This window comes from Schistocerca piceifrons, chromosome X (genome assembly GCF_021461385.2).
Source record: "Schistocerca piceifrons isolate TAMUIC-IGC-003096 chromosome X, iqSchPice1.1, whole genome shotgun sequence".
NCBI classification, from domain to species: domain Eukaryota; kingdom Metazoa; phylum Arthropoda; class Insecta; order Orthoptera; family Acrididae; genus Schistocerca; species Schistocerca piceifrons.
In genome coordinates, this window is record NC_060149.1 from 80370523 (window position 1) to 80389240 (window position 18718).

At 42.6% G+C, this 18718-nt stretch overlaps 1 protein-coding gene and 1 non-coding gene across 2 annotated transcripts in view; both read left to right on the top strand.

The window, feature by feature from the left end:
- Positions 1–18718, top strand: part of LOC124722185 (dynein axonemal heavy chain 7-like) — a 913348-nt gene that overhangs the window by 69986 nt on the left and 824644 nt on the right. The window lies entirely within an intron of this gene.
- Trnaf-aaa lies at positions 13457–13533 on the top strand. Its single transcript has one exon. It is a non-coding gene; the product is annotated as a tRNA-Phe (tRNA).

The following is an 18718-nucleotide window of genomic DNA, read 5'->3' on the forward strand; positions in this document are numbered from 1 at the left end:
CTTGATGTCTCAGAACATGCTCCTTCTTCTACGCAAGTTGTGCCACAAACTCCTCTTCTCTCCAATTCTATTCAATACCTCCTCATTAGTTATGTGATCTACCCATCTAATCTTCAGCATTCTTCTGTAGCACCACATTTCGAAACCTTCTATTCTCTTCTTGTCTAAACTATTTATCATCCATGTTTCACTTCCATACGTGGCTACACTGCATACAAATACTTTCAGAAACGACTTCCTGACACTTAAATCAATACTTGATGTTAACAAATTTCTCTTCTTCAGAAACGCTTTCCTTGCCATTGCCAGTCTACATTTTATAACCTCTCTACTTCGACCATCATCAGTTATTTTGCTCCCCAAATAGCAAAACTCCTTTACTACTTTAAGTGTCTCATTTCCTAATCTAATTCCCTCAGCATCACCCAGCTTAATTCGACTACATCCCATTCTCCTCGTTTTGCTCACAAAAATTACGCGAAGCGAAATGTAGTGTGAGGAGCGCGATGCGAGAGGCGTTCAATGAATTCGAAAGTAAAGTTCTGTGTACTGACTTGGCATAAAATCCTAAGAAATTTTGGTCTTATGTCAAAGCGGTAGGTGGATCAAAACAAAATGTCCAGACACTCTGTGGCCAAAATGGTACTGAAACAGGGGATGACAGACTAAAGGCCGAAATACTAAATGTCTTTTTCCAAAGCTGTTTCGCAGAGGAAGACTGCACTGTAGTTCCTTCTCTAGATTGTCGCACAGATGACAAAATGGTAGATATCAAAATAGACGACAGAGGGATAGAGAAACAATTAAAATCGCTCAAAAGAGGAAAGGCCGCTGGACCTGATGGGATACCAGTTCGATTTTACACAGAGTACGCGAAGGAACTTGCCCCCCTTCTTGCAGCGGTGTACCGTAGGTCTCTAGAAGAGCGTAGCGTTCCAAAGGATTGGAAAAGGGCACAGGTCATCCCCGTTTTCAAGAAGGGACGTCGAACAGATGTGCAGAACTATAGACCTATATCTCTAACGTCTATCAGTTGTAGAATTTTGGAACATGTATTATGTTCGAGTATATTGACTTTTCTGGAGACTAGAAATCTACTCTGTAGGAATCAGCATGGGTTTCGAAAAAGACGATCGTGTGAAACACAGCTCGGGCTAATCGTCCACGAGACTCAAAGGGCCATAGACACGGGTTCCCAGGTAGATGCCGTGTTTCTTGACTTCCGCAACGCGTTCGATACAGTTCCCCACAGTCGTTTAATGAACAAAGTAAGAGCATATGGACTATCAGACCAATTGTGTGATTTGATTGAAGAGTTCCTAGATAACAGAACGCAGCATGTCATTCTCAACGGAGAGAAGTCTTCCGAAGTAAGAGTGATTCCAGGCGTGCCGCAGGGGAGTGTCGTAGAACCGTTGCTATTCACAATATACATAAATGACCTTGTGAATAACATCGGAAGTTCACTGAGGCTTTTTGCGGATGATGCTGTGGTATATCGAGAGGTTGTAACAATAGAAAATTGTACTGAAATGCAGGAGGATCTGCAGCGAATTGATGCATGGTGCAGGGAATGGCAATTGAATCTCAATGTAGACAAGTGTAATGTGCTGCGAATACATAGAAAGAAAGATCCCTTATCATTTAGCTACAATATAACAGGTCAACAACTGGAAGCAGTTAATTCCATAAATTATCTGGAAGTACGCATTAGGAGTGATTTAAAATGGAATGATCATATAAAGTTGATCGTCGGTAAAGCAGATGCCAGACTGAGATTCATTGGAAGAATCCTAAGGAAATGCAATCCGAAAACAAAGGAAGTAGGTTACAGTACGCTTGCTCGCCCACTGCTTGAATACTGCTCAACAGTGTGGGATCCGTACCAGATAGGGTTGATAGAAGAGATAGAGAAGATACAACGGAGAGCAGCGCGCTTCGTTACAGGATCATTTAGTAATTGCGAAAGCGTTACGGAGATGATAGATAAACTCTAGTGGAAGACTCTGCAGGAGAGATGCTCAGTAGCTCTGTACGGGCTTTTGTTGAAGTTTCGAGAACATACCTTCACCGAGGAGTCAAGCAATATATTGCTCCCTCCTACGTATATCTCGGGAAGAGACCATGAGGATAAAATCAGAGAGATTAGAGCCCCACGAACAATACGAGACTGGAACAGAAGAGAGAACTGATAGAGGTACTCAAGGTACCCTCCACCACACATCGTCAGGTGGCTTGCGGAGTATGGATGTAGGATGTAGATGTAGATGTTCTGTGGCTCTGTGGCCACTGTGTCCACCTAAAATTGAATAATGAGTCTGCCTCAACACCTCATTTTCCAACTTCACTGGTACCACTATATGTAGCCCACATCTTATCTCTCTGTACAGCACTCTGTCTACTATGTTGAACTGTGGCTGCGTGGCGAGCCAGTGGAATCTGCATCAGTGCTTCGTACTTCTTTCCATTCCTCTGTGTTTACTCTGGATTCATTTCATAGCATAAATTTTCGACTGAGACTTTCACTATTCCAATGTGATTTACGCAGTAGATGTACTACTTGAGAAAAAAAAATGGTTCAAATGGCTCTGAGCACTATGGGACTTAACATCTGTGGTCATCAGTCCCCCAGAACTTAGAACTACTTAAACCTAATTAACCTAAGGACATCACGCACATCCATGCCCGAGGCAGGATTCGAACCTGCGACCGTAGCAGTCGCGCGGTTCCGGACTGAGCGCCTAGAACCGCTAGACCACCGCGGCCGGCACTACTTGAGAATCGTCTTCATTCAGTCACCATTTCGATCTAGTGAACCGACTATTGGATCTTTAAACCCTTGAACCATTTCACTGCTGCGTGGTCAGTTATTACTTTGAACGGTCGTCTGTACAAATAACAATGGAAATAAGTTGTTCCATATATTAGTATGGACATTTCTTTCTCGGTAGTTGAACAATATTTTTTCTGTACTCAGTTGTCTCGATGCATATGCCATTATATGGACTGTCTTTCCACTTGTTGGCTTAAAAAGCACCTCAAGACAAAATTGCTAGCATCTCACAACAGTGCAAACTGTTTTTGGTAACCTGGAAAACTGAGAACTCGACTAGAGGCCAATAAATCTTTCAGTTTTACAAATGTTGTTTCACAATGTCGAGATCATTAAAATTTTATCCTGGTTTTCAATAATTGGCTGAGTAGTGTTATAGTTTCAGCAAATTTTGGAATACATTTTTTATAGAGCTCCCTGGGCGTCAATATGACTGCAGTTCCTTTTCTGTCACGGGTGTCATAAACTTTTTGCAGGCATCAACAAGTCATGGATCGGAGATATACTTTTCTGGCTGATACTATTGGCCAAATATTGGACATGTTGCAAAACGGAATCGCATACTTACAGACTGATTGTCAGTCCTGCAGCACGTTAACTGTCAACAACTTCACGTATATGCATTATACGCTCCTGGATATCCTTGGAGAACACAATCATGTCATTTACATAGATCGTGCATTGTTTTTTATTTTAATCCTGGCAATACATCATCTAGCAGGCGGTGGAAAGTTTCTGGTGGGTTTTTCAGCCCAGAATCATGCAACGGTGCTGACAATTACCAGTTGTTGAAGAAAATACTGTTTTTATACAATCTTCAGATACTACCTCTAATTGATGTTACCCACTTCATAGCCCCATGGCTGAAAAATAACGACACTATTATAAATAGTCTAAGTACTCTGTTATATTAGACACAGAGAAGACACCTGTGACCGCCTTCTGTTCTAAATAATGGTATTCCCAACAAAGCCATATGGTTTACACATGTCTGATGATTTATTTGGTACAATGACAATGGGTGCATACCAGGGGCTCTTTCTGTCTTCTATGGTGTCGTCCTGAAGTTTTTGATCTATGAGCCTTTCCTTGACAGTTTTCAAATGCTGTGGAACTCTAAAAGGTTTCTTCTAGACAGGTGACTCACAGGTAAGCGTTCTTAGCCCCCTACTCTAAATATTTTATTTTAAACTTTGGTTTCTTAGATTAAGTCAGAAAATTTTACTGTCAAAAAATAAAAAAAAACATTTTTAAGAAACTTTTAATCTCACTAGTTTACATAAATTCAATACTTTACAAATTATACGTTCTTTTTAGGTTGTTTAGATGTTAATCTTTTAAATCGTGGTATAATCTAATATGTGTGCTAATGCTGACTCTGTGATCATAGCTAATCCAACAAGCTGCTCTTGCAACATTGTAGTTGTCAAACAATTTGTTCTAAACTCTTGCAGGAAAACTGAATGTCTGCTCTGCTTCGGTAACAGTAACAGGAAAATTGCTGAAATTCCATAAGGCTACCATTACATTTGGAAATAGTCTTTGTTATTAAAATTGCGCTTATGAGTAGCATCGACGAGGTACACAGGCGAATATGGCTCAGACTCACAATTAGTATCACGATTTGTTTTAACTGTAAATTTCTTCTTTCAAAACCTGCATACTAACTTCTATGTTGTAGAAAGATACCATGTGTTTTATGCACCCTGAAAGTGTAGAATCGTCCAGGCTTATTAATTGCATAATAGCCGAAATGTGTTGATCATGTTGTCTATGGCAGCATAGTTATGGCACCTGTATTTCGAATGACATTGAGAATTTATAGTTTAAAACCGTCCTCTGGGCTCAGATTTCAATCTGCTTCTGTCGATTCATCTACAAATAATTTTCTTTTGCCCTTTACATTCTCTGTGCCACGATTCATTACACTGAAGTTAATTGACAATCCAATGTTTTCTACTGCCTTGCTACTTTCTGAGTAAATAGTATCCCACTTATTTATTAATTTATTTAATTCATCTACCAGACTCTCAGTATTGGCACTTTCAACATGTATTGTGGCTGCTCTTACTTAAAGCATAATGTTATGTATGTTTACTGTAGCTAATAAATTGTATCACATTGAAGACGTAAAGACATACTGAAATGATTTCAAATACTTCTGAATTGTCTTCAGTTCAATATGTGCCTCTACAGTCGAAGTTAAAAGCAAATACAACCACCCTTTCAAATCCTGGCAGTCGCTTAGCAACTGGACGCACAGCATCTGTCCATGCAGATCATCTCATTTCCATTATCTGTTGAAAGAGCAATCCAATATTTTCTTTTAAGATTTTCCGTCTTTGGGTACTAGACTGATACTGGGTCGTTATAACTAAAGTACAGCTACTCACAGAGGTCCAGTGTAGGATGTAATTATCCTGTGGCAGCAAAACTTGGTAGATTGGCTAATGTGTTAATGTGGAACCCATTTACGCTGGAAAACAAATTAGTTCCAGTTGTGGCCACCAGGGGGAACTCCGGCGCTGTACACTGTCTATACAATGGTATGCCATCCACAATGTCTTTTGACAAGCCATAACGTGAGTGAGCAGTATGAACATCGTGAAGAGAGACGATGTGTCGTGAAGCTGTTTTACACTGGACAGCCAAAGAAACAGGTATAGGCATGTGTATTCAGACAAAGAGATAGGTAAACAGGCAGAATTTGGCGCTACGGTCGACAACGCCTATATAGGGCAACAATTGTCTGGCGCAGTTGTTAGATCCGTTACTGCTGCTACCATGGCAGGTTATCAAGATTTAAGTGAGTTTGAACGTGGTGTTATACTCGGCGCACGAACGATGGGACACAGCATCTCCGAGGTAGCAATGAAGTGGGGATTTTACAGTACGACCAGTTCATGAATGTACCTTGAATATCAGGAATCCAGTCAAACATCAAATCTCCAACATCGCTGAGGCCGGAAAAAGCTCCTGGAAGAATGAGACCAACAACGACTGAACAGAATCGTTCACGTGACAGAAATGCAACATTTTCGTAAATTGCTGCAGGCATGTCCAGCCCATCAGCAAGTGTCAAGAGTGCGAACCATTCAACGAAACATCAACGATATGGGCTTTCGCAGCCCAAGGCCCACTCGTGTGACCTAGGCCTGTCAACACCAACACTGTTGATATCTGGAAGCTGGCCGCTGTGGCCGAGAGGTTCTAGGCGCTTTAGTCCGGAACCGCGCTGCTGCTCCGGTCGCAGGTTCGAATCCTGCCTCGGGCATGGGTGTTTGTGATGTCCTTAGGTTAGTTAGGTTTAAGTAGTTCTAAGTCTAGGGGACTGATGACCTCAGATGTTAAGTTCCATAGTGCTTAGAGCCATTTGAACCATTTGATATCTGGAAACATGTTGTCTGGTCGGACGAGTCTCGTTTCAAATTCTATCGAGCGGATCAACGCGTACGGGTATGGAGACAACCTAATGAATCCATGGACCCTACATGTCAACAGGGGACTGTTCAAGCTGATGGAGGCTCTGTAAAGATTTGGGGCGTATGCAGTTGGAGTGATATGGGACCTCTGATACGTCTAGATACGACTCTGATAGGTGACACGTGCTTAAGCATCCTGTCTGATCACCTGCATCTATTCATGTCCATTGTGCATTGGGCAATTTTAGCAGGACAATGCGACAGCCCACACATTCAGAATTGCTACAGAGTGGCTGCAGGCACAGCCTTCTGAGTTCAAACACTTCCGCTGGCCACCAAACTCGCCAAACATGAACATTATTGAGCATACCTGGGATGCCTTGCAACATGCTGTTCACCCCTCGTACTCTTACAGGTTTGTGGATAGGCCTGCAGAATTCTTGGTGTCAATTCCCTCCAGCAATACCTCAGACATTAGTCGAGTCAATGCTACATCGTGGGTCCTACTCGATATTAGGCAGGTGTACCAGTTTCTTTGGCTCTTCTGTGTATTTGTGAGATGACTGGGTGTTGTGTGATGTCCTTAGGTTAGTTAGGTTTAAGTAGTTCTACGTCTAGGGGACTGATGACCATAGATGTTGAGTCCCATAGTGCTCAAAGCTATTTGAACCATTTTTTTGTATTTGTGAGTGGCAGAAACTACGGTGGTGCACTGAGTTAGTCGCCGACTGAAAAGTCTTTCCCGATGTCATTAAATGGTCTAAAGAAGATGATAATAAAATTCTAAAACACTGGTGAGCTTGGTGTGACATCTGGAAGGGGAAGGCGAAGGCGTCCTATCCCAAATAATGGTTCAAATGGCTCTGAGCACTATGAGACTTAACATCTGAGGTCATCAGTCCCCTAGAACTTAGAACTACTTAAACCTAACTAACCGAAGGACATCACATACAGCCATGTCCGAGGCAGGATTCGAACCTGCGACCGTAGTGGTCGCATGGTTCCAGACTGAAGCGCCTAGAACTGCTCGGCCACACCGGCCGGCGCGTCCTATCCCAGTGGAAGATATTTATGAGGTTTCTGTGGCGGCAACTGGCTATGCAGCACATGCCCCCGGTAGTGCTGGTGCTCGTGCAGAATCACGGACTTGTACATCCCATTATCAAGTGTATCGTAGGTTTTCCGGTCTATTTTACACTGGCACTCGTACACGATCCGTATGGTGCAACACTTGAAACCTCATGATGCGCAGGAACATTCTGTATTTGCCCTTTAGCTTCTGGCATGGATCAAATTTGACCTGTGGCTGTGCAATAGTCTGTAGAGTGACCAGGCGCATTTTACACTACGTAGTGAGCTGAGTATACAAAACTGCTGACTTTTGGGTGCTATTAACCCGCATGTTGAACACAAAGAGCCACTGCACTCACTGTATGCGATTGTGTGGTGTGGATTCACAAGCATCATTATTCTCGGTGTTTCCTTCTTTGAAGAGAATATACCCAGAGGGACTGACAGGTGTACCGTGACTTTTTCAACGTTATCGAGACCTTCTTGTACCGTACAGCAAATGTGTGGAAACCCATGTTTACATGCAATGGGGCAACCTCTCATTTTGTTCGCCCAGTGAGGCAACTGCTTAATGCAACCTTCCACGAACGTGTTAATCTTAGGGGTCTTCCAAATGCAAGGCCTGCAAGATCACCTGATTTGAATCAAGTGATTCTTGTCTCTGGGGATGTCTCAAAGAACGCATTTACAAGGGACACATTCAGTCTCTACCTAAACTAAAGGCAGCATACATGAACATGTTACTCCGATTCCACTAAAATTACTAGCCAGCAACTGTTTATCACATTGTTTTGTAGATGCAGCATATCGATGACGTCTCTTGTACCCATATTGAACAAACTGAGTAATCGGCGATTTATAATAAGATCGATATTATGCCTTTCTCACTTGTCTCACCTTTTCTGCTCACGTCCTGTTCCTAAACTATTACATTTGGAAATGTTTCTATACGTCTTTCTTGCATTACAGCGCCGTATTTAAGCCTGGTGGCCAATATTAGAAATAATTTTTTCCAATGAAAATCGGTTCCACATTAACGTATTAGAATATCTACCAAATTTCGCTGCCATACCATAATTACAGCCAACACTGGACCTCTGTAAATAGCTGCACTTTATCATCAACCAGCACTTATAGTTCCATTAAAATCTGGAATCAACTGACATAAATCAAAATACGTTCGTAGATGTTACAACACTCTGACGTCTTTAATAATAATGTTCTTTGCTATACATAGTGTGATGTACTGTTCGCGCCTTACATGCAGAACCATAGTATTTTGCACCATTAGTTATACGGGGTGTTCATTTTAAGTGACGACATTGAAATATCTCGAAAACTACACATCGGAGCAAAAAAGTTATAATTCAAATTTTTTGTTCGGAGGGGGACATCCAATGATACCACCCTAGTGCGTGGGACAACTTTGAAATCTTCAATGGGAACCCGCTTTTTTTATTGCAGATTATGATTTTATGGAAAAATCTACGTACGTTTTGTCTGAGGCATTTCCTTCGTTTCGCCACAGATGGCGCTGTAATCAGAGGAATAGAATTGGGTACACAGTCGTAACTGACCACAATGGAAACCCCATTCGTAACGTTGTATTCTCCGACATATCGAACGGGGGACTAGTCGATGCGCCACCATGACCATGTAGCGAACTATGACGTATCATAACAGGCAGTACGGAGCGACCAGAGCCAATGTATCTCGCAAATGTAAAACAGAGAGCGGCTTAAAACTTTACAAAACTTTCGCAGTGTTTATTGCCTGCACGCCTACCTATCATTTGTAGAACAGACGCGCAAGTGGACGATGAATGTTGCAACCACAGAAGAAAAAGTTAAATTGATACTGATTAACGGAGAATGTAGTAGAAATGTTGAGATAGCTGTTGCCTTGTATGCCGAGCGTTTTCCACAGAAAACTCACTCTCTACAAGGTTGTGAACGCCTTTGTGTCTAATAGAAGCGTACAGACCGGCTGAAGGAAACGAAGCAAACGTATTACAGGAGAAGCTAATGAAACAACGTTTACCAGCGACAGTGCAGAAAACACGGGTAAGCGCCCGGCAATTACACCGCGATTCCGGTATGTCAGTAGATAGTATTGTCACAATAATGCATCGTCGTGAGGATCATCTATACTGTTACTGTATCAAGAACTTCATAGCATAGATTTCCATTATTGCGTACTGTTTTGTGAATGGGCACGTCAACAAATGCAAACGACCCCACATTCTTTGCCGAGGTACTATTTACCTGTGAGTCTTCATTTACAAACCATGGCAGTGTCAACCAGCATAACGTGCATTACTGGAACGTAGACAATCCCAACTGGTTACGGCAAGGTGACCATCAACGTCCTTCCTTGGTCGGTTAACGTATGGTGTTGCATCATTGGGAAAAAACTTATTGGTCCGTATTTTATCGATGGCACGTCGAATAGACGCAAATATTGTACGTTTTTGGAACAGGAACTTCCTGTACTACTGCAGAATGTTGCCCTGGACGTTTGATAATGTAATTGGTTTCAGAGTGGCGTTTGCCCAGTGCATTACGCAATTGAAGCACGGCTCATATTTGACCATGTTTACACTGGTCGATGGATCGGCAGAGATGGTCACATTAATTGGTCCGCTAGGTCGCCGGATTTGACGTCGCCGGATTTCTTTCTGTGGGGCTATTTCAAGATAATGTGTACCAGTAAGTGCCAACACGCCGTGAAGACGTGGTGGACAGCATCAGAAACGCCTGTGCTGACATTCAATACGCCTCTGCTGACATTCCCGCAAATATGCTTCTGTCCTGTGTACGGCCATTTGAAAACCGGATCACTAAGTGTTTGGAAGTTGATAGTACTACATTTGAATACTTGCTATAGTTGGAAAAGTAGAGTAGCTTTCACCTCGAACCTCGGCCACAATGGCAGGTCGAGTAGTCCCCTGTTCGATATGTCGGAGGAATACAACTTTGCAAAAGGAGTCCCCAACTGGAAGTAATGAAGTAGTGACCTGTCCTACCCTCGCAGCATGGAGGTGGGCTCCCACTTGTCATTAGATATTTAAGGGCACTGAGTTTCATTTTGTAAATTACAACTGTATACCATTTCTATTCCTCCGATTACAGCTCCATATGTGGCGAAACGAATAAAATTAAAATGCTTCAGACAAAACGTATGTAGATTTAGCTGAGGGATCGTAATCTGCAGTAAAACGTGTGGGTTCCCACTGAATATTTCAAAGTTGCCCCTCCACTCCCCCCCCCCCCCCCAACAGTGCACTGGGTGGGGTGGGGAGTCGAGTGGTATCATTGGATGCCCCCCCCCCCCCCCGATACAAACAAATTGAAATTATAACCTTTTTTGGTCCAATGTGTAGTTTTCGAGATATTTCAGTGTCTTCAGTTCAAAAGAACACCATGTATATATATATGATCTTTCTAAAGTATCTCATGGCTTAAGTGAGGGCGTCCAGCACTCAGGTTTTTTATTCAAAATCATTACTGCATTTTGTAAACTTGCGTTTGATTTCTCTTTAGTAAGGCCTGAGGTACATTTACCCCACTGCCCCCGCCCCTCCCTGACAATGGTCCTGGTGTCTCACTCCAAGTGGGAATACGATGTTGAGGTAGTGGCTTGGCAGGCCATGGTCCAGGAGGATCAAATAACTTATCCTATTCTTCTAATAGTCTCTGTATTTCGTCTTTGTTCGGTCCCACTAGATGTGGTCAAACTGAAAGGCTGCTCTGGCATTGCATAGACTGATGTGAAATTCTTGTCTAATTTATCTTCATCCAATATGTCTGAGCTGGTTACAAGAGTACCTTGTGATAGCTCACCTTTTCAGAACTAAAGTTATCAATGCTTACAAACACAACTCTGCTACCATCAATTTCCCAAAGATGGAACAAACTGTTCTGTGTAAAAGCTCGTGCTTTATCTAGTTCTTCAGTCTCAGACATAGGTTCAAATATACACAGATAGTTAACTAGTAGAACAACTCGTACATCAAACCAAATTAATTTTCCAGTACCTCTCGGTATGATATCTCTCAAGTTGACCTTAGGAGACCTTGCGAGAGTAATGATTTCCACCTGTAAAACCGAGGAGATACTGTTAGCATGGTTCGCAATCAGGAAATCTAAACTTTGTATAACTTCATAGCCACTATCAGCCGCACGGAGAATCTCTACATTAACCCAGAAGTTAGTTCCTCCTCTCAGAATCCGAACACCGCTAACCCAAGTCAGTCAAAATGAGCTCTATCTACTCCGCTTAAAATCCATTTTAGTGGATTCAGTTCTACTGTACTAAGTATATTCCTACTTGCTACAGATACTTGAGCACCAGTATCTTATAAATATTTGCACAACTTCCCTTTCATGTAACCAGTCAGGAAAAAGTCTGCTACCGATTCCACACAGAGGCAACCTGTGCTAAGCCTTTCTGGCAGCGTTGTACAGTGGACACAGCAGACCTTCCCCATTTAAACATTGAATAATGGGTTTACTTTGTTACCACCTTTCCTCTCTCTGCAACTCTTTGTTCGTACAATTCCGTTCATAATGTCCAAAACATTTATTAGCGTGTCACTGTTGTTCCGAGAAATTATGCTTCATGTAACCTGTATGGCAACATATAAAACATTTAACATCTATATCTAATACTGCTTTCCTTTCCTGTGGTTTGGTGCCCACATCGATTTCAGCTAGTGGTACCATGGTTTTTTACTGCTTCGTGCAGCGTCTTTGGGATTTCCATAAGAACCCCACATAACCTCGTGAAAATGCATAAACGGCCCTCTGTTCAGCTTCGCGATCGTAATTTGTAAAGCGAATTGCAGTTTGGGTAGACAGTTTTTTTGACACAATTGTTCACAGTTACTGTTCATTCAGATTTGCAGCTCATTTAATGTCAGTATTAATTAGCAGTTGCTTTTGCTGTATAGCTAAGCGTCAACAATTGAGACAAAACTTAATTAATCCTCTTTGGTTTCTTAGTATATGCTTGCTAATGGCATCCGTCTTCGTGTATGTGTCAGAGATTCGCAATAATGTGGGATGCTGTTAATGTTTTTAACCTTGCAAAGAGTAAATATGAAGAACATAGTATGCAATCGAAATCACCTACTTGTCCTGAAGACCCACATGAGTGTTATTTCGCAGATAATTTCTTGGACATTCATTCAAATGATGTCGACATTTCGTTATAAATTGTGGAAACGTTAGAAGAAACAGGAAATAACATTCTCGATTGTGGTTTGAATGAAAATTTTTGTGTTAAATAAAGTCCAGAACAAAAATACAGTACCTTCGTAGACTAAAGAAAACATGTACACTAAAAGCCTGTTTAACTTCGTAAAATCTGTACATGAGCTGTATAAATGGAAGAAAGATCTACATCAAGTACGAAACAGGCGCCAAAATGAAATTCACAGAAGTGTGAAATACGAACTATATTCAATGCCTTACAACTATCCATGAGAATCAGTGCACCCTTACCGAGGGAGATCTTCGAGACTGGGCCCTCTGAATTGCAAGTAAGATTAATATTCTGATTTTCAGATTTCTTCGACCAGTTAAAACAGAATCAAGAAATTATATGGAAAAGAAATCCACAAAATTACTTCGTTTACTTCAAGTAGACATGCAGAGGAGATGTCATTATAGGTAATACCATGGAGCAATTCATAGCTGATGTGAAGACGAAGCTTCTTCATTCCCCCTAGAATGCTATGTATGAAGCCAATCAGTCAGGTTTTATGGAAACCATGCTTTATCGAACTTCCTGGCAGATTAAAACTGTGTGCCGGACCGAGACTCGAACTGGAGAACTTTGCCTTTCGCGGGCAAGTGCTCTACAAACTGAGGAAAGGTCCCGAGTTCGAGTCTCGGTCCGGCATACAGTTTTACTCTGCCAGGAAGTTTCATATCAGCGCACACTCCGCTGCAGAGTGAAAATCTCATTCTGGAAACATCCCCAAGGCTGTGGCTAAGTCATGTCTCCGCAATATCCTTTCTTTCAGGAGTGCTAGTTCTGCAAAGTTCGCAGGAGAGCTTCTGTAAAGTTTGGAAGGTAGGAGACGAGGTACTGGCGGAAGTAAAGCTGTGACGACGGGGCGTGAGTCGTCCTTGGGTAGCTCAGTTGGTAGAGCACTTGCCCCAAAAAGGCAAAGGTCCCGAGTTCGAGTCTCGGTCCGGCACACAATATTAATCTGCCAGGAAGTTTCATATCAGCGCACACTCCGCTGCAGAGTGAAAGTCTCATTCTGCATACTTTATCATTTTGAGCGAAAAATATACAGAGGAGATCGTGCAGTCAAAGAATGCTATGACACATTCGTATGCAACAATGCCAGTGATAATTATCATTGGAGTACTCCGTAGCTTTGTATCTCTCATCAAGCAAATTTGGACCACAATTTTAGAAAGGACCTTTTAGTTCCAAAATCCGGGCGGGTACTACTCAGGAGGACGTCGTTACCAGGAGGAAGAAAACTGGCGTTCTACGGATCAGAACGTAGGTTAGAAAATTTAAAAAAGGAAATGGATAGTTTGAAGTTAGATATAGTGGGAATTAGTGAAGTTCGGTGGCAGGAGGAACAAGACTTCCGGTCAGGTGAATACAGAGTTATAAAAACAAAATCAAATAGCGGTAATGCAGAAGTAGGTTTAATAATGAATAAAAAAATTGGAGCGCGGGTGAGCTACTACAAACAGCAAAGTGAGCCATGATATACACGATGCCCACGCCTACTGCAGTAGTACAAGTTTATATGCCAAATAGCTCCGCAGATGATGCAGAGATTAAAGAAATGTATGATGGGGTAAAAGAAATTATTCAGATAGTGAAGGGAGACGAAAATTTAATCGTCATGGAGGACTGGAATTCGATAGTAGGAAAATGAAGAGAAGGAAAAGTAGTAGGTGAATGTGGAATGGGGGTAAGGAATGAAAGAGGAAGCTGCCTGGTAGATTTTGAATCATATCTTAATCATAGCTAATACTTGGTTTGAGAATCACGAAAGAAGCTTTTATACGTGGAAGAGGCCTGGAGACACTGGAAGGCTCTGGCTCTGAGCACTATGGGACTTAACATCTTAGGTCATCAGTCCCCTAGAACTTAGAACTACTTAAACCTAACTAACCTAAGGACATCACACACATCCATGCCCGAGGCAGGATTCGAACCTGCGACCGTAGCAGTCCCGCGGTTCCGGACTGCAGCGCCTAGAACCGCACGGCCACCGCGGCCGGCAACACTGGAAGGTTTCAGATAGATTATATAATAGTAAGACAGAAATTTAGGAACCAGGTTTTAAATTGTAACACATTTCCAAGGGCAGATGTGGACTCTGACCATAATCTATTGGTTATGAACTGTAGATTAAAACTGAAGAAACTGCAAAAAGGTGGGGATTTAAGGAGATGGAACCTGGATAAACAGAAGGAACCAGAGCTTGTAGAGAGCTTCAGAGAGAGTATTAGGAAACGATTTACAAATACGGGGCAGAGAAATACAGTAAAAGAAGAATGGGTAGCTTTGAGATATGAAATAGTGAAGGCAGCAGAAGATCAAGTAGGTAAAAAGACGAGGGCAAGTAGAAATCCTTGGGTAACAGAAGACATACGGAATTTAATTGATGAAAGGAGAAAATACAATAATGCAGTAAATGAAGGAGGCAAAAAGGAATACAAACATCTCAAAAATGAGACCGACAGGAAGTGAGAAATGATTAAGCAGGGGTGGCTATGGGACAAATGTAAGGCTGTAGAGGCGTATATCGCTAGGAGTAAGATATATACTGTTCAAACAAATTTCGGGCTTGCAGCCGGTCGTCATTCAATACTTCGCACGATATTTCAACTGGGCACCTGCCAGTCATCTTCAGATGGGCCGTCGCAGACTGGCGATAATATCCTCCGCTCCGCAATATATACTGTAACTATTCTGCGCATGCGTCGAAAACTTGATTGTTGAACCAACACTGCCCGCCGGCAGCGCCCTCGCTGGTGGAATAGCGGAACTCAGTCGCCCTCTGCGCTGCTGTTTGCCTCGGACGTCGACGCACTCTGTCGTCTTCGATTTGAGCAAATCGTGGAGATGGGATTCCATGCACTGTCCAGCTGGTAGCCGCTGTCACGGTTTAACAGATTTTCCGCCAGTCGTATTTCTACGGATTCTTTAATAATGGAGTCCCAGAAAGACGTTGCTGTGGACAAAATCATTATTTTCTCATACTCCATTGATATATAATGCCTACAGGAAAATTAAAGAGACCTTTGGAAAAAGAGAAACACTTGTATGAATATCAAGAGCACGCATGGAAAACCAGTTCTAAGCAAAGAAGGAAAAGCAGAAAGGTGGAAGGAGTATATAGAGGGTATATACAAGAGCGATGTACTTGAGGGCTATATTGTGGAAATGTAAGAGGACATAGGGCAAAATGAAATGGGAGATATGATACTGCGTGAAGAATTTGACAGGGCACTGAAAGACCTAAGTCGAAACAAGGTCCGGGGAGTAGCCAACATTCCATTAGAAGTACTGATAGCCTTGGAAGAGCCAGCCCCGACAAAACTCTACCATCTGGACAGCAAGATGTATCAGACTCCAAGAAAAATATAATAATTCCAATCCCAAAGAAAGCAAGTGTTGACAGATGTGTAAATTGCCGAATTAGTAGCTTAATAAGTCACGACTGCAAAATACTGACACGATTTCTTTACAGACGAATGGAAAAACTGGAAGAAATCGGCCTTGGGGAATATCACTTCGGATTCCGTGAAATGTTGGAGCACGCGAGGCAATACTGACCCTACGACTTATCTTAGAAGATATATAAAGGAAAGGCAAACCTACATTTCTAGGATTTGTAGAATTAGAGAAAGCTTTTGACAACATTGGCTGGAGTACTCTCTTTCAAATTCAGAAGGTGGCAAGGAGCAAAACGCTATTTAGAATTTGTACAGAAAGCAGATGGCAGTTATAAGAGTCGAGGGGCATGAAAGGGAAGCAGTGGTTGGGAAGGGAGTGAGACAGGGTTGCAGTCTATCCCTGATATTCAATCTGTATATTGAGCAAGCAGAAAAGGAAACAAAAGAAAAATTTGGGAGTAGGAATTAAAATCCATGGAGAAGAATCAGAAACAGTGAGCTTTGCTGACGACATTGTAATTCTGTCAGAGACAGCAAAGGACCTGGAAGAGCAGTTGAACCGAATTGACAGTGTCTTGAAAGGAGGATATAATAAGAACATCAACAAAATCACAACGAGGATAACGGGATGTAGTCTAATTAAATTAGGTGACGCTGAGGGAATCAGATTAGGGAATGAGACACTTAAGGTAGTACATGAGTTTTGCTATTTGGGGAGAAAAATAACTGCTGATGGTCGAAGTAGAGAGGTTATAAAATGTAGACTGGCAATGGCAAGGAAAGCGTTTCTGAAGAAGAGAAATTTGTTAACATCGAGTATAGATTTAAGTGTCAGAAAGTCTTTTCTGAAAGTATTTGTATGGAGTGGAGCCATGTATGGATGTGAAAGATGGACGATAAATAGTTTAGACAAGAAGCCAGAAAGTCTTTTCTGAAAGTATTTGTATGGAGTGGAGCCATGTATGGATGTGAAACATGGATGATAAATAGTTAGGACAAGAAGAGAATAGAAGCTTTCGAAATGTGATGCTAGAGAAGAATGCTGAAGATTAGATGAGTAGATCGAAGAGGTACTGATTAGAATTGGGAGAAGAGGAATTTATGGCACAACTAGACTTGAAGAAAGGATCGGTTGGTAGGACACGTTCTGAGGCATCAAGGGATCACCAATTTAGCATTGGAGGGCAGCGTGGAGGGTAAAAATCGTAGAGGGAGACCAAGAGATGAATACACTACGCAGATTCATAAGGATGTAGGCTGCAGTAGTTATTTGGGGATGAAGAGGACTGCACAGGTTAGAGTAGCATGGAGAGCTGCATTAAACCAGTCTCTGAACTGAAGACCGCAACAACAACAATAGTTCCAAAAACATTGTAATCGACGTAGAAAAATTTCGAAAAATGAGAGAGAATAATTTTCAATATTCCATCGGAAAAGTTCCTTCCCAGTTGCAGAAAAAAGTCAGTGCTTTTGTTGCATTCTTTGACTGGACTTAAATCCTGAAGATAGACGTTGACCGTGGATATTGTATCAGAGACACAGTACCTTCGACTGTTCAGATATGTCACAAAACCCACCCAAAGATTTAAACAACCATGCATTAGCATCACCTATTAGACAGAGGGGGTCCAACAGCCGATCAGTTCCAGTTATTCCACCAGGAAGGAGGCACACGGTTCGTGTTGTCTGTAGTTCAACCACGCCTAGACAGCCAATACCGCGGTTTGATCGCGTCCGCATTGTTACTTGGTGACAGGAAGGGCTCTCAACAAGGGAAGTGGCCACGCGTCTCTGAGTGGACCAAAGCGATGTTGCTCGGACATGTAGCATATACAGAGAGACAGAAACTGTCGATGACATGCCTCGATCAGGCCGCCCAAGGGCTACTGTTACAGTGGGTGACCGCTACCTACAGATTATAGCTTGGGGGAACCCTGACAGCAACGCCACCATGTTGAATAATGCTTTTCGTGCAGCCACGGTATGTCGTGTTACGACTCAAACTGTGCACAATAGACTGCATGATGCGCTACTTCACTCCCGACGTCTATGACGATGCCCATCTTTGCAGTCACGACACCATGGCAGCGCGGTACAGATGGGCCCAACAACATGCCGAATGGACCGCTCAGGATTAGCATCACGATCTCTTCACCGATGAGTGTTGCATATGCCTTCAACCAGAAAATAGTCGGAGACGTGTTTGGAGGCAACCCGGCCAGGCTGAACGCCTTAGACACAATGTCCAGCAAGTGCAGTAAGGGCGAGGTTCCCTGCCGTTTTGGGGCGGCGTGATGTCGGGCGAACGTACGCCGCTCGTGGTCCTGGAAGGCGCCGTACCGGCTATACGACACCTGAACGCCACCCTGCGACCGATAGTGCAACCACATCGCGAGCATATTGGCGAGGCATTCGTCTTCATGGACCACAATTTGCTCCCCCATCGTGCACTTCTTGTGAATGACTTCCTTCAGGATAACTACATCGCTCGACTAGAGCTTCCAGCATGTTCTCCAGACATGAACGCTATCGAACATACCTGGGATAGACCAAAAGGGGCTGTTTATTGACGATTTGACCCACCAACCACTCTGAGAGATCCATGCTGAATCGCCGATGAGGAGTGGGACAATCTGGACCAACAGTGCCTTGATGAAATTTGGATAGTATGCCACGTCGAAGATAGGAATGCATCATTGCAACAGGACGTGCTACTGGTTATTAGACATACC